This window comes from Carassius auratus, unplaced genomic scaffold (assembly GCF_003368295.1).
Source record: "Carassius auratus strain Wakin unplaced genomic scaffold, ASM336829v1 scaf_tig00215997, whole genome shotgun sequence".
Taxonomy (NCBI): domain Eukaryota; kingdom Metazoa; phylum Chordata; class Actinopteri; order Cypriniformes; family Cyprinidae; genus Carassius; species Carassius auratus.
The window spans coordinates 41,789-60,081 of record NW_020528353.1 but is presented as its reverse complement, the minus strand read 5'-3'; the positions used below and the strand labels follow the sequence as shown (position 1 = coordinate 60,081).

The 18,293-nt window shown below is 35.7% G+C and overlaps 1 pseudogene; it reads right to left on the bottom strand.

Moving 5' to 3' along the window:
• Positions 1 to 14,089: 14,089 nt before the first annotated feature.
• LOC113096604 (UPF0606 protein KIAA1549L-like) overlaps positions 14,090 to 18,293 on the bottom strand; it is a 31,729-nt pseudogene continuing 27,525 nt past the window's right edge.

Here is an 18,293-nt window from a genome sequence, read left to right as displayed (position 1 = left end):
AAAGCAGCCTTGGAAGAGATTTCAGATTGCTCCTCATAACCTTCCAATACATTCCCGCAGAATCCAATTAGTTCAAGATATGGAATAAAACGATCACAGAATGGGAAATGTTATCGGCCTACTGATGTTAAGACAGGATGTGTGGGGCTAAATTGAATATTTCTATGAAGCTTTGAGTTTTTCGGGTTGAAATTCACTTGTTTTGCCAATTATTTTATTTCCTGTTTCATAGTATGTCATTCGCTGCAACTCTGATATATTCAGTGTGCTTCTTTCAATTTACAATTAGGTGATTCAACTTTAGTGTGACAGCAGATTGAAAGTGTGTTACCAACATTGCGTATAAATTACTGAGCTTGGATTGCGGGTGCTGTATATGCCCTTCACTGTGATATCCATCATCATTTTAATGATCTGCAGCATCTGAACCGTTGGAATGGTGCGGTGTCAGCCAATTCGCACCAGTATATGTCGGTGTTAAGTTCAGGGCTTTCTGATTGCACAATGTCCCCGTCAAAGGCTCTGCAGGGACTTCAGGTATAAGGCTGACCTGTCATTCCCTGCAGGCTCGTGTCTCTTTATATGCTGATCATTAGCCGAAGTGAGATGTTTGAGTGTTGTTTTGCACAGAAGCAGAATATGTGGTTATACTTTCTCACCCAGCACTCAGCTATGGGTTCCTAACCCAAATATGGGCACAGGACTAATAGGGGAAAACAATGACGAATCCAAATAATAACTATACAATCATCCATACTTATGTTGGTGTTCCTGGGTCCAAAAATGACTAGCCTTTTCAGATTTCCTTGCAAATTTCTAAAAAATGAAAAACATTTAAATTATGCTAGACTGTCAATAGTGTGGAATCAATATTTTGCCAGCTTATTTTTTTTTTCTTTTTCAATTTGCATGTTTTGTACATCTGTTTGGAAATGACTGATCTAATACGAAATAATGCACTTTAGTTTTGAGTAAAAAAAAAAAAAAAAAAACTTGTGTGGATATTTTTGGCAATATTACCTCAAAACTGATGTGCATTAGCTAAGATCAAGTAGGCCTATGATCAATCTGTTCCAAAAATGAAATACAAAACTATTGCGAATTGAAAGAAAACAGGTTAAGAAAATAAAAATCCAACATTTAGTTACAATATAGCATAACAAATTTTTTTAGAAGCAATTATTTGTAGGCCAGTCATTCTTCACCAGGAACATCACACATTTAACACATTGGGGGAGTACAAAAATTATCAAAAAATTTGACAAGTGATCATTTTGGGGAAGTTGCTATACCCTGTATGAGCAAAATCAGTAGGTTTTAGTCCAATGCCGTAACATTAACTAACATTTTATTCTGTCATTAATTACTCACCCTTATGTCGTTCCAAACCCGCAGACCTTTGTTCTTCTTCAGAACACAAATAAAGATATTTTGGATGAATTTGAAAGCTTTCTGACCCTCCATAGACAGCAACACAACTACCATGTTCAAGTTCAGGAAGCTACAAGAATACTACGAGAAAACAAAATTAACAACTTTATTCTAGAATTTCTTCTCTTCCGTGTCAGTCTTCAACGTGTGTTCACGAGAGTACCAAAAAGTTATCTCGTAGCTTCATAAAATTATAGTTCGACCACTGATGTCACATGGACTGTTTTAATGATGTCCTTACTACCTTTCTGGGCCTTGAATGAGTTAGTTACATTGGTGTCTATGGAGGGGAAGAAAGCTCTTAGATTTCATCAAAAATGTCCTAATGTGTGTTCCTAGGATGAACCAAGGTCTTACAGGTTTGGACCGACATGAGGGTGAGTAATTAATGACAGAATTATAATTTTTGGGTAAACTATATCGTTTAACAATGACTAAAAAAAGAGAAAATATATAATAATAATTAATATAATAATAATAAAGTAAAAGACAGCATTTTTTTATTTTTTTTTTTGAGAGAAAATTCAGCCATTGGTAAAAACTAAATGATTGTCATGCTAGCACAGGCTGTATGACATAATCATCCTCCAAACCATGAATAAAACTACTACTACTACCAAAAAAAAAAAAAAATGGATATGACCAAGACTACATGAAATATGGCTTCACATGCAACAACAGGCTGTGCCACAACTGTGCTGCAATGCCTTGCAAATTACTGGCTGCTGAAAGCATGAAAACATCAACATTCATGAGACATTCGGAAACCAAACTTGTCTATTTTCCTATTTCCACTGGATCTAATTGTTCCCGGTGTGTTCCTTATCAAATCACAAGATCACAGGTAACATAATCAATGCGGGAGTTGCTATATCATTTCTGCAAGGCTGAATATCTGGTATTTCGTTTAGGCAACAATGCATCCGTCATGCTGTAAAGAATGATTTGAAATGACTGGAGGAGAGACGGCTGTAAGATTAAGCTATCATTCAAAAGACATTTGATTGACACATTATAAACTCAAAGACTGGGCTAATTTATCTTCAAACTGAGTCACAATTCAAATTATGGGGGAAAAGCTTTTACTCAACTAATTGTAATACTAGTTTTAATTTAAAGCGGCAAACTAAGACACAACAAACTCATGTGTTCCCAACTCTCTTTCTCTCTCTCTCTCTCATATACATATATATATATATACATAGAGTTTGACTGTTTCAAATACGTATTCATATGAAATCTGCATTGTACTTGTGTGTTTCCCAATAATACTTTTCCTCCCTAGAAAAACTAGCATATATTTTGCACCATCCTAAGGACAGCATGAAAATGTATGAGCTAAAAACACAGAATATATCAATTTACTCAGAGCATCTGGGAACTAGGATGATCTAGATAATGATCATCTCTCCGGGTGTTTTTCACACCAAGCTGACTGAATCTTTACTGATCCTCAACTGAAGGAGAAGAGGTGTGGAACGAGGGATCCATTAGAGGGAAAGGAAACAGCAGTCAAGGCCTCCATGCTCTGATGATTTATGTGTTCAATATGAGGGCAAGGTGCATTTTTCTCCATTTTAGCGCTTTAGCCCTGACACAGAGCAAGGGGGTGCAGGAGGATGTAAAAGTGTTTGGTTTTGACTCAGAATCACAAGATGTTACTCACACACAAACTTTGCCACAAGTACAAAGCCAGTTCCTGCCAAAACAGGATAGGGGACATCAATTTAAATACTGATATAATGATTAAATAATTAATAAAAGTAAATAAATGATGAACACAATAAAATAAATCAAATAAAAATGTATAAAATAATTGAATAACTTAATAAAATAAATTCATTTAACTGAATAAATGGAACATAATAATTTAAGTGGTCTATACCTGCAAGTTCAGAATACAAGAACACACACATTTAGAAGCCTCAAAAATGGATTTTGGACCAGACATGAGTCCACAAGGAAATCCAAACATGTAGCCTTAAAAGCACACAAACCTCGGCCTCCAGAGCACAGAGATGTCATAACATGGTGATTTGTAGTGATCATCACTTAGGGCTGTTTTGTCCCAGGTACATGTTGCAGTTTTGAAACGAGAGCCGTGGATCATCACTAGCCCTCGCTCAGCTGAAACAACAATAATTTGGCTGCTTGGTATTCTTTACTTAAATTACACTGAGATTGTCAGAAAATATGGGCAATTTTGTGCTATTAGACTGTCATGCTTTCTCTTCATTTGCTAATTAGCCTACTGAATTGTAGCTCCAGAGCATGGACTGCAATCCTGGTTATACAGCATCCGAGCGAATCACCCATGATCTGCAATCACAAATTGAAAAAAAAAAAAAAAAAAACATATAGGCTACATTAAATACAACGCAAGTGTTAATGATGATCACATCTAGAATCTGAATATATAATTACATACCGTATCCCCTTTTATGCTTAGCTGTAGCTTCACTTTTGATTACTTCTGTGTTTCACTAAAAGGTTCAATGCAATTGTCCCATGATGCAGAACCTTGCTGACATTTGAATGCAACACCACAAAAGACCTGCCAGTTGCATCAGTTCTCGTCTGCTGCTTTAATGAGGTTCGGTGGGTTGTTTTTGTACGGAAAATTTCGAAAGTGCACAAGGGAGCTAAAGCGACAAACAACTCTTAGCGTTTCTATAAACATTGGATTACAGTCCGCAGTCCTTTTTCCCCTTAACTGATATTAACTAAACACGAGAGATGAGTAAGATGCTGCGTTTTATTCTTACACGCATCTGCCAAAATAAACTTTCTCACGTATTGGATAAGTCCTGCTGTGGATCTGGTGTCCAGCATATTCAGGATTTAATTGGAAAGCACTGGTTGATATTGTGATAATCAGGCAATGTGATTTTTAGTCCTTCCATGAAATCAGTTTATCGTCGTAACATTTCTGAACAATTTCTGGAGATAGAAAAGGAGGACGTCTTTATTCAACCCTGAAACTGGATATATGTTACCGTGATCCCTCTACGCTTGCAGAAGGACACATACCTAGCACCTCACAGCACAACGCAGCTCTATTTTGCTTTTGTCAGACTGCGCTAAACTGTTAACCAAGTATGAATTTTCTCACATAGATTCAACTCTGGAACTAACGTGAAATAGTATGTTGGTCAAATGTAAAGAAACGACATGCTATGTTGTTATGAAAAAATATAAATATTGAAGTACTAAAGCTAAAAATCAGACTAAAAGCAAAATTGAAATAAAATAAAACGAATAAAAATGACAAAAATGTAACAAAATACTCAAATTAAAATAAAAAAGCATACTAAAATAACACTGCGGTTTAGTCTACTGCATTTTATACTATATAACAGTTTGGAAAATCTGCTTGAAAAGGAGTTACAAATAAAATACTATAACAGCAAGTCCCCAATGAACTTTTCTCCTTAAGATCAAGTTCAGTGAATAAATAAAGAAACTAAAGAGCTTGCTTTCAGACTCTACGTTTGATGCAAACTGAGAAATCCCATGAAAGGGGTGGTGATAGCAAGGGTTTTGCCCAGTTGCCAAGTTTTCTTCAGAGCAATCCCCCAGAAAAGACACAAGAAGTTGTCAATTTCCAGTTGTCTTTTTGTATGCCAGTTGTTTTTAAAACATCTAGTCACCCATAAAAAAGTTGAAAAAGAGTGGTCGAGGCACAGTTGCCTGCAGACTTCAATGGGTTAATAATATATTTTTGCATAACAAGAACCATTCATTTCACTTTGTTGCAACATACTGAAAGAGAAAATGAAAGAGAGAGTAATAAAGTTTTAAGACCTCATTTTAGGGCATCATTTACTCTTTTTTTAATTCTCCATTGCCCAATTGAGGTTGTTCCCGTTACCGCTTTCCCTGTGGTTACATCTAGCGTAAGCAGTTTTTCTCCAGTAATTGTTATTAGCACCATGTCAAGAAAACGTTCACTCAGCTCCCTGCCCGGCCACACTGAGTTTAATGTGACTTGAGATCAGGGGGGATGGGGTACAGTGGTTGTACTACAAAAGAGCGGTGGGCCATGGAGGTCATAGAGATCCAGTATGTGTCCAGATCCCAGTGGACAGCTATGACGGAGGCTAGATTGCCCTGTCACATGACTCCAGACTGAGAACTAATGAGAAACATGTCTGGAATCGCCAACGCCCCTTGACTGGTATGGCTGGATGAAAAGCCAGTTTACACTAATGTTAGTCATGGGACCATGACCATGATGTCTTTGAGAAGGTGGAATTGATGTAGGGGGAGGGAGAAAGTCAGCTGATGAGAATGAATGGCAAAGAATGGAAGTAAGGACGAGTCTAAATTAAATATTGGTTTAAAAATGTTGACAAACCATTTAGACCATCCGGTCAACAACCGATTTATAAAACCGAGAGCAGGACTATATTTTTCTATTATATTCAAAAAAACTTGGAACATTCGTTTAGTTTGTTCGCAAACAATTTCTGTCAGTGAACGACATTCAACAATACAGGGTCTCCATGGCACCTACCAATAAAGCCCTGATAACATCCAAGTAAGTGGACATCTAAAAGTCAGCCAGGGAAAAGTTTTTGGTTGCCTGGTGAAAAGCTCAGTGTTGGGGCACAAAATATGTGCAAGATAAGAGATATAAGGACAAGAATAGCACAAAACATTCAGACTCAGAAAAGCTTGACAGTAGAGCAGGTTGCAACTGGTCATGAGGTGGTGAGCCTAAAACACACACACGCTCACACACTATCCCACTGGCAGTCACAGTCGATAGATGGACCGAGAGATAGATGAAGAGGTAGGAAAATTTAGTGACAGATGGAGAGAAAATGTGTGTGGGCAGGGGACAGTCAGCCACAGGGACATGCAGTGAATCTATTGTTTCCTAAAGGTGAGAGAGAGAGAGAGAGTAAGAGAGAAAGGCAGAGAGAATGGAAGACAGAATAAGAGGTCGGGAGAGAGGCTGTGAAACGACATTCACCAGCCCTGAAAGACACAATACATTCAGCTATCAGGCTCATTGTGAAAACCCTCCATTTCACAATAGTATTAAAAGAGAGACAGCGGCAAAAGAGACACAGCGCTTTTATTTAACTCCTCAAAGAAGAGAAGACGCGCAGAAAATGGAAAATGTGACAGAATTACAGTCACAGAAAATAGCCTCCGCTGGAAATCGATTCACACTTGACAATCAGCCAGATAAGGCAAAAATGGTTGTCATGCTGTATCATTCAGTTGGGAAGAAAAGGATATTTTGTACCATGATGCATCATGGGAGGGAAAAGTGGTTCTGGGAGTCTTTCTAAACTATTACATCTTGAAAAGCCGTCTCTCCAAAGATGAAATGACACACAGCGTCCCCTATTGGGAATGAGATGTAATTTCAGATGTGTCATACAATCAAGAGCTATGCAAGAATGCTAGCATACTGTTTAGTATATGCTGAATCATGATTAGTATTTTTTTAATAGGAGCATTATGATTTTGCACCTTGATCTAATTTTGGACCAAAATGTCTTAAATGGTGTGCAACTAAATAATGAGTAAAGAAAACAGTTGAAAGTCAGTGTGCATTGCATTGTGGGATACACTTTACATTCTGGGAAAGTATTAGGTGATCTGGGATTACAGGAAGACCAAAAAAAAAATAAAAAAATCTAACTTTGCCAACTGAATCAAATCTGAAATAAAATGAAATTGTCGCATAGACAACTAACTGAATAACAAACAAACAAAAACCTAATAAAAGTGACAAAAGCACATAATAAAAGTGCTAAAACTTTAACTCAAATGAAAACACTGATGCAGCATTTATGCTATTCTAAACTTATTCCAAAAACAACAACTACAAAAAAAGGTTTACAGAAAGTGGTCAAGGCTTTTAAAAAATGTATTCTAATTATCATTAATGATTATATCATGTCTGCAGAGATACAGAAACCTACCCTTATTTAGTAGCAATATTTATAAAAAAAAATTCTATATATATATATATTTCAATTCTGCATTAAAAAGCAACTACATCAGTGGAAAAGAGGGTCATCTACCACCATTATACATATTTTAGCGCATATTAACATGAGCCTAGGAGTATTTCTAGTTTCTTAAGTAACTGTACCCGACTCTACTAAATAATACATTTAATTAACACAGGTAATTACTGATAGAATGCCTCAGAAGCAAAATCTCAAAGGTTAAGGGTACCCCTTTCACAGTTACTCCCACTCACCTAAAATAACCCTTAAATAATCCTTTCAACTTCATACAATGCTGTCCTGTCAGCATAGAACAGCTATCTGCATGCCACACAAAACAAAGGTACTCTGTGTGGGCTGCTGTGTCTCCCATTAGTGTAGAGTAATTGTGTTTGAATGTGTACCTGAATTGCTTCTAGGGTGTTCAGGACAGTGTGAGCGGACAGATAAGAGAAAACAGCAGACGGAGCGTCTGTCAGACTGCTGATGCTGCACTTGTGTCTGAACGCTACGGCACGCTGCAGCCCACTTCACCAGCGCTCATTTGCATAAGGCAGACGCGGCCAATCAGTAACGGGTATGCAAATGAATGGAGTCATCGCCTTGAAACACGAGCATAGGGATAGAGTATTTTGCTTTGTCAGAAAAATAAATAATTTCCGCACACGAGCAAATATTTATGTAAATTACAGAAAGCGGAGGCGCAAATAATCGAATGTTCCGCCGCGGATAAAACTGCATTTCTAAGATTGAGTGATTTAGTTGATCCCAGAGAAAGGCACGAACTAGTCCAAATCGGCTATGATAACCGTCCTCTAAGAGCAAACAAAAATACACATCTTATCAAATGCAAAGTAAACATTGCTCCCCGCAGGACACAAAACGATTCCTAATTCATGAAACGGTTGTCAATCAGAATAAGAAAATTCAACTTAGGGGACAGTCTATGCACAATTTCATCATTTGAAAACCTTTTTATCATCTCTTTGCCTCCCTCAATGCCTCTACCTCATTCCCTCTTTCATGCTCTCATTTTGCCCTTCAACAATTTAATCAGAGCCGTAGCACTGCCAGGTATATTGAGCTATAATTATAGCCTTGCTTTCTTATTAGTAGATGAGACTTTGATAATGAGCCCTCGGAGAGGGTCCAAATGGAATTGCTTCTGGCCAAACAAGGCATCTATATGAGCTTAGCGCTCGTATCGCTCGTGTAAAAACGTGATGATTGCGAAGGAGATGCCGAATGGAGTTCAGACAGATATTGTAGAAGACCAACAAGTTCATTAATTCAAGATTTGTTCCATTTCTGTCCAACTAATGAGAAAATTTCGCACCCTGACTCATCCAAGCACTTACTCAGCATCCTCGGCGTTCAGAGCCCAAATATTGCTCCATTAAGTTTGACTCATAAACATTCTGCTTAAAACCCAAGTTCTTTTCTTAACCATTGCATCAGAATGTTCATCGACTCAGCTGACATCTTGATATTTCTAGTCGAGCCAAGTGCTAGAAATTGACTCACCCAAACCACCCACGTGAAAGAAACGGCGTCTATCGAGAGCAGCGTTTACCTCACTTGTAACACTTAAATAGCACATAATATTTATGGTTCTTGACATACCTTTTACTTCGTTGAATACTTATTTTTGAGGAAGTGTATTTTGAACGTCAACGAAATGTGTGCTTACCTGAAACAAGAAGTGTTTAATTTGTGCAGCACTACTGGCAACAAATGGAACTGCACTCGTGAAGTCGTTCTTGAAGACTCTTGTGGACGGAGGCGGAGACAGACACGGAAAAAAAGGTTGAACAAAGTCTTTATCTTTATTATCTTTGCACACAAAAACTATTCATGTAGCTTTATAAAATAAAGGTTGAACCATTGATATCACATGGACTATTTTAATGATGTCCTTACTACCTTTCTGGGCTTTGAACGTGTCAGTTGTGTTACAGTCAGGTTCAGAAAGCTCTTGGATTTCATCAAAAATATCTTAATTTGTGTTCCGAAGATGAACAAAGGAGTCTAAGGGGTTTGGAATTGCATGAGGGTAAGTAATTAATGAACTATAACTCGAAGTATCCTGACTAATGGTCGACCGATATATCGCCAAGGCCGATATGTTGCCGATATTTGGCATTTTTCAAATATCGACACTGGCCGATAAGTTTTTCTGCTTGGCTGATGTGTTCAAGAGGGGCTTTTATTTTAATAAATATTAAACACTAAAACAGTTATTAAATAAATTTATAATAAGTTTGCTCATCTTTGGTCTGTGGCTAATGGTAACAATGCTGCATTCAGTATATTTATAGGATGGTTGTCAAGCACACAGTTCAGTGTTGCAAAGGATACATAGGACTTTGAGGGTGCTGCAGCAGTCTTACTGAGAAGGCGTTTGGGTGGTGAGGGTCATTGTTCTTAGTCTACAAAGAGCCGGCGTGGGGCAGCTGAAACATTCACCCCTCCAACTATTAATTACTCAGGCAGTCATCCAGTAAGCTCCTTATCACACGCCGCTGCCACTTTCACCAGAGCTGTGCAGCATTAGTATCACTGCTGGATTATACCACATCTTCCATGAGTCCTTCAGTTTGTTATACACACACACACACATTATATATTATGTAAATATATAATGATCAGTTTTAAAGTTCTTCATTTGGAATGTGGCAATGTTCTTTTAAGGTTACCTTACTCAGTTCAAGTCATACTCTATATGAAAAATCCAAAATTAATTTAAACCTTGAATATTTACATTTGCATATCCCATAGTGGCTCATAGGAGTTAAAATTTTAGATGAATAAGTCTTTGGCTTTAGCAAATTCTAGATTCTAAAGTGAATAGATGACATGCATCCAAAATAGTGCTATGCTTATTAAATATTCAAAAGAGCTGTAATAAACCACAGGGACCATAACACAAAATGAATATTTGCTGTTATGATTTAACCAGTGTAAAGAGCTGCGATGCAGGAAATACACGGACAGTGCAAAATTAAGCCGCTTGAGATAAATATGCAAATATCCTCCTGGCGTATTTAAAATGTAAACATCTTCGTTTAATAATATCAGTGCTTGGCCTACCAACATTCTCTCTGTAATCCAAGAGCCCTGTGATGCCTCGGGGACCCACATTTTTATCATTTTTTTACTTTCCCAAACTTGTTAAAAATGCATGCTTGCATTCACATTGTTACTTTATGGCTTTCTTAAATGAGAATCACTTTAGCTTTAACCATATTTAGTTCACTTAAGCTGTGTTTTCTCTCTCTCTCGGTGGAAATGTAAATCCTCCGAGTGGCTGATACCCTCCACTCTGATCATTTGCTGAGTGCTGTGCAATTCCCATTTGTTTGCCTTTCAGTGATTGCACATTAATTACTGAAAGAGGCGATTAAACATCTCTTATTACACCAGTCCTCCTAGGCAGTCCACACGAGCTGAGCCAGCAGAGCTTGAAAGGGCTCCAAACGCTTATTTACATCCTTCACAACAGTGCAAGTAGCCCAAGCCTAAGGTAAAGCTGCTGCTCTGGCTCTAAGGCCAAACATCTCTGACAAGCCAAAAAATCAGTGAGAAAAAGACAAAGTGACAATCACAGTAAACTGCTTAATGGGCAATGACATACAAGTCTGTCCATAATACCCATAATGCAAAACAATATTTTATTGTTAAATATATGCTAAATATATAATCTTAATGGTTAAGCTTAATTAAATATAGCATTTTGAAATGGAAAATTACTTGTCATATACCAAAATATATTTTTGGGGCAAAAAAATTAATTTCCAATCATACAGTACTCTACATTTAAGTTTTATTCATTATTTATTTTTAATAAAATGTGTTTACATGTTACAGACAACAAACTTTTTTTTTTTTTTTTTTGCAAATGTGAAGGGAATGTATTTTCTTCTACTGAAGTGTATGGTGGGCAAATATATATAAATAATTAAAAAAATAATATACACGATTCAAATGTTTAAAATATAGATTCAAAAATATACAAAAAAAGAATATATATAGGGATTATATAAATATATTTTGAAACATTTTATCAAAATATATTACAAATAAACATGAGTAAAGACAAATATTTTATATGTAAATTTATGTTGGTTTATTAAAGTTTCGGAAAATATTATATTTATACCATTTTCAAGGAGTATTTACAAATAATGACTCAAATTTCATGTGGTATAACCATCAAATAAAAAGTGTTATAATCACTATTTTCAAAATAGTTTCTAAAAATAAATAATAGTTTAATTTATGAATACACACACACACACACACACACACATTCATAAATATATCTTAATCACTTTGATATGGAAGACAACATAGTCTATAATTAATGTTAATATTTTTTTACACTTGCAGAATTGACAATGTTTTATTCAATTGTCCACAATAGCTTCTAATTAGTAGTTTTGTTGAGTTGTTTTGTGTTCTTTGGTCACCTTTAAACTAAATGACTGCCAGCCTATAGTCATAATCTAAGCCGTTTGGAGTAAATTATGACCAAAAATGCATTTACTCTATGTAGCTTTACCTGCAATATAAAGAGAACAGTGATTAGCGGTTTAAATTCTGCCAGACGTGATAGAGACGAGCCTCGTCCCTGCAGTGATTGATGTGACTCATGTGGCTCTGGATGGCTTTGCTGTCACAGATAAAGGGCCACAGATGAGATCGAAGTGGACAGGCCTCTTTTGTCATTAGAGAAACTCACCTCAGCCGGTCTGACAGCCTGCCCTCCCGGACAGTTCACCAGTCCGGCCGATGAATGAGACACTTTGGCAGGTGGAGATGTGAGTGAACGGATCCCCTCAAGGGAAGAGGATAGAAACAAGGGACGGCACCTTAATATCCAAAGCTGGAAATACTGCTCGAAATGTGCTTAAACGAAAGTTAGGGAACATAATGGATTTTACAAAGTGAATAAAAGCCGCTCCATCAATGCCAGGAATAATTTTGTAGCTGTGAGGAAGCTTTGGTTGCAGTGGAGAACTAAAATTAAGTGGAAGTGCGTCCTCTAGTGGACAGGATATGAAACGCTAAGTAAAGCTAGGCTAGCAAGGTCATACAGGCAAAAAAAAATAACACTCTACACACGATATTAAGCCATTTTACCATTTTTTTTTAAATGATCAAGTTTCTTAGTTTTTATTAGAGTTGATTCAGTGTGTAACTCACAAAAAATGAGTCCTTCAAAGCGTTAAACCATTATAATAATGATGGTTATCTTACATGTTATGCTAAATGAAACAATCAGGAAGAAAAGAAAATAACAAGTAGCACGGTTAAATCGAATATTTTTTTTCTCTTTACAGTAACGAAGGAAAATATACAGTACATCTGGCAAATATGGAGTTGTTTAGTGTTGTATAAGTAGGAAAAGAAGTCAACATCTTATTTGTTATGATGATGTACACAATGAATATTACACAATTTTCTCACAGGTTCACAACGAGGCATTTTTTTTGTTCTTTGTTCTTTTTTTTTTTTACATTTGTAGCACAATATCTTACAGTTTTTAGCATAATGTCCTCCATTGTTGGCCGAAAAAGGGTGACTCAATTAATATAAAAATATGAAAAGAAAATGCTTTAAAAAGGAACAATTACATGATAGATATTTGCACATCCCCTGCACCACCGAAGTGAAACGGAAAGGACAATGTTTATTTAAACACAAATCAAACAGTAGTGGCATTTTTAATAATTTACACAACACATTATGTCAGTTTCAAAATCCGATTATGTCCCTTGATTTATTCTGAAATGGGCCTCAACCAAAACAACGAGAGGTTTGTAAAGTACATGGAAAGGTAGCGTCTATTCAATGGGATACTTCTGCTGTGATTAACCTTTTTACAATAGCTTTCCATCCTATAACTGCCCAAAGAAAATATGGGACTTACATGACATACAAAGCCCTTATGAATCATATGTCCAGACTACATGCATTAGACTCATTCTCTTAAAAGAGCACATGCCAATCTTACTTCTGTAACACTGTACTTGCTTAGTTATAGCAAATTCATGTCTTATTAAGATAGTATGTTAGAGTTTTAATTAGATTTTATATTATCAATATATTCTAAATCAAATTTCAAGTCAATTTTGGTGTATGCTGCATATTTGATATATATATATATATATATATATATATATATATATATATATATATATATATATATATATATATATATATATATATATATATATATATATGTATATATATATATAAATATATATATATGTATATATATATATGTTTTGGTACCTTTTATAAGGCAATAAAATACGTAGTTATAGTTACTCTTTCAGTAGTTACAAAAAGGCTAGTAAAAATATGAATCCCTTCATCTATTCATCATTTATCAATCTCTCTGTCCACTAAACCTTTATGGCTCTCTTCCCACGTCAAACCTAAACATTTCATGCCTTTCATGAACAGTTGTGCATCGTGAAACACTTAATTACAGCATAAACTGGCTTTTTTTTTTTGAAAAAAAGAAAAAGCTTATACTATTATTATAATATTTTTTTTTTGCATTGTGACTACAGTAAATACAGTACAGGATGTCGCATCCCTCCAAATGTTTGATTTCTTTAATATCATTCATCGTCATCGTAGTTTTTTTTTTTACGTAAGCTGTATGGAGTGCACGAAAAGAATCGCCTGCAATAATATCCGTTTCTTTAAAAAAATGCATGAATGAGAGCAAAAGACACAGATAGGCATCGATGAAAGCCCAAGATGGATTTTGTTTTTTTTGTTTTTTGTTATTAGTAACTTGGGTGTTTAAAACACACATAAAACCACCTGCATTAGATACAACACTTCTTAGTTTGAAAAAGCTTTAAGAAAACACAGTTTTGGCCAGTGAGGCGACCTGTTGGTAGTTGTGGTGATTTACCCTCACTGTAGACGTTGATTAATAACGGGTGCTGCATCTCGCTTAGGCTGGCAGGTGAGTTTGTGGTTTGTGGGTCCGGTTGGCCGTTCGGCTGAGCTTCGTGGTCGGTTGGGGCCGCTGGATCCGAAATTTCAGAGTAGGTGCCGATTCTTTTTGATGGTTCAAACCCTGAAAGTTACAAGCACATAGCAGCTTCTTAAAGGAACAATGCATCCTCATGTCATCCCAAACCTATTCCAAAATACAGGCTGGAAACAATATGAGGGTGATTAAAAACAAAACAATAACAACAACATTGTATGGACAAGTATTTGATTATATAATTTTTAAAAAGGTCAAAATAATTATAAATGTATTTCATAATTAAGAATTAATAATAAATGATTAAATAAGAAAAAAAAAATTATTAAGCTGATTTTTCAGCATCATTACTCCACTCTAGCCTGAGTTGGTGCTCAATAAACATTTATTATAATTATCAATATTGAAAACGTTTTTTAGCTGCTTAATACATCTGTGGAAACTGTAATGCACTCCCTATTTAAAATTCAGGTAAGATTAAAAAGAAAAAAACACTTTTATTCGGCAAGGAAGCATTAAATTAACAATTAAATTAAAAGAAAATTAAAAAAATTAAAAGTGATTATATGTTGTCCAAATGAATGAGGTTTTTTTTAATTTCTATTTATAAAAAAAAACCTGTATCACGGATTACACAAAACTATTAAGCAGCAAAAATAGTTTCCAGCAGTTTTTATAATAATAAGAACCATTATTAATTGAGCACCAACAATAGTCCTTTAACTCAGCACCAAATCAGCATATTTTAATAATTTCTAAAAGATCCAGACACTGGAGACTAGAGTAATATATATATATATATATATTTTTTTTTTCAATAAATGTAAAATATTTTTTTTATTTATAGTCCGCTCATGTGGCTGTGTAAATGGCTAATAATCTAAAACTCCAAAGTACCCTGGTAAATGTCTGTGTCTGCTCAACATCAGAAAGGACTCCAGTTCAGCAGATGGTCTCCAGATGACACTGGTTCTGTAAGACATATTTTCAAAAGGAAGAAAATGACATTTACTTTTAAGATAACACCACAGAGACAATCCAGATGAATAAAGGTTGGTTGTTGATTCTTTGAGGTCGGTAACAAGATGTGAATGTAATGAGGTCACAATACCAGAGATGTGTTAGGAGTCATCGGGTACGGTTAGTCACGCCGGAGGAACTGTATACAGAAACAGAGCTTGCCTTTACCGTGTCATTCCACTGATGTGGAAGGTCCTCTGGCTCTGGAGGGTAGGACATCCAAGACGGGCTTCGGTAGGAGGACGGGGGAGACAGGACGAAGTAGTCCGAGTAGCCGGGTCGGTTGGCAGATATGGCATATACTGCTGTCATTGGGTTTCCTGTAAACATCGGAAGATACAAATGTTTTCCGGCATCTTTGGAAACCAAAAATCTTCAAATTGATTCAAAATGTTGTTTTATAACACCGTTTACTAAAACACACTGACCTGAGTAGCTGGTCATAGACTCGTCGACAGTGACAGCAGGGAAAGGAGCTCGGTTGATTGGCAGGTAGGGGGTGCCATTGTGCTGACTCATCTCTGAGGCCTCAGAGACACGAGGCTTCAGACTGGTGTCTGGTGTGGAGCTACAAGAAGAGATGAAGCAGGCTTGTTATAATGTGATCAAACCACCAGGGGGCAACGCTGGCCGGCATCGCCTCAGAACCGCATTAAAAAACAAAGCATCTCAATGCAGTCAGCAGCACTGGCAACCATGCCAAGCACCTTTAATGCATGCCAGCCACAGCATCTCAGAGGAAAGAAGCTTATTTCAATATACATGCTCGTCTCAATAACGCTGGCAATGTGATGCTGTAATGCTATGTGCTGTGACACTGTCAGCAGGGGGGAAAAATGTGAAAAAAACCCTTGTCTTTGGGACAGTAGCCTAAGATGTTCATAAACATTAGCTGGAAATGTATTTCTACCAAATCTAACTCTAAAGAGCAAAGTGACAGTCAGTGATCATCAGACAAACTAATAAAGCAAAAATTATATAAACAAGTAAATGGATATAATAATAAAAATAAAAAGTCAATCAATATATCATCATTATTCTCATGTGGATAAGTATTTGCTATTTGATATATATATATATATATATATATATATATATATATATATATATATATATATATATATATATATATATATATATATATATATATATTTTTTTTTTTTAGATAAACAAGCAAACAAAATATTTTACTAATTACTCATTTAAAAATATTGCTGAATAAAAATAGAAAATAATAAAAATAATTCTGTAAATTTCTCGTTACAAAAGGACTAATGAATGCATTTTTAATTTGTTCAAATTGAGGATCTTTGATTCTTAATTTATCTACATCCTAAATGTTCATTTCTTGATTGATTAGTTCTTTTCTAAATTTGATGTATCATTTTTTTCTGCAAATGATCACTGACACATTTGGCCTGCCATAAAAGAATATACATATATTATGTACCTTTTAGGTAGATATGATACAAAACCACACTTAAAAAAAAAAAAAAAAAAATCCAAAAATGACTTTAAATGTATATATATATATATATATATATATATATATATATATATATATATATATATATATATATATATATATATATATATATATATATATAAAATTAAAATAAAAAAAGTGTGAAAATGATATCAATTTAAGATATATAATATAGTACAAAACATTATTTTGCAGCAGGGTGTGCAAGTGCTATCAAATTTTAAATATAAAAGAAAAATTTAATATTTTAGTAGTTATATATATATTTTTTTATAAATGTTATGCTTGATTTTGTACCATGCACTTAAAAAATGCTATCAATATATTAATATAATATAACAAATTTAAAACGCACATATTTAATTTAGTTATATATATTTAAATATATTTTATGCTTGATTTTGTAGCATGTGCTTAATGCTATCAACATAATATGACAAAACACATAATTTTTTTTTTATATTTAAATTTAGAATTTTTTTTAAATGAATTTTATGCTTGACTTTGTAGCATGAATTTAAACAATGGTATCAATATAATATAATAAAATATAACACAAGACCCAAATATGAGTATACATGTGTATTTTGAGGTTTCTCTCACCATCTTAGTGAAGTTCCAGGTGGGGCTCCACCTCTTGGAGGGATGAGGGGTGGTGGGAACCCAAACCCATATCAGGCAGCTGTGTAAACCTGAACCCCTGCAGAGCCAAGCACAATCACCAGTGAACTTTCTAAATACTCATATGGTGACATATAGCAACATATCACCCTATATGCCCAAAATATAAACAATCAAATGAACTGCAAACATGAGTGGCATTGAAGACTGGCGCTCACTGGTTTGGGGAGGCTACACTGGTGCATATCCGGCCCAAAGGAGGAGCCGCGCTGTAGAGCTCCACTGGGGTGGTTCATAGTCCCAGGTGCGCTGGTAACTCCATCCAGGTAGGGGCTACCGTGGCTGGGGTTGTACGGACTGTGAGGGTGGTGGTGATGGTGGTGGTGGTGGTTGCTCGGGGCTGGCTCAGCAGAGGCCAAACCGAAAGCGTTGTCCAAGAGGAGGTGCATCTGCTGCCTCACTTCATCGATCGAGGGCTGCGAGCTCAGGGTGGACGAGTCGGAGTGGCCTTTGACCTGGTGACCACCACCAAAACCCAAGGAACTCAGAAGGCGGTCCACATCTGTCTCTTCAAATGGCTCGGGCTCACCCTGAGGTGGGATCAGTGACGAGACGTCATCAAACAACTAGTTAATAATCTACTCATTTTTTGCTTAAACTGTTCAGGTTGAGATGTTTTAAGGTGCTGAAACTATCCATTCATTTCCAGTTTTAATTAAGATTTTAAATCCCAATCACAAGACTCAGA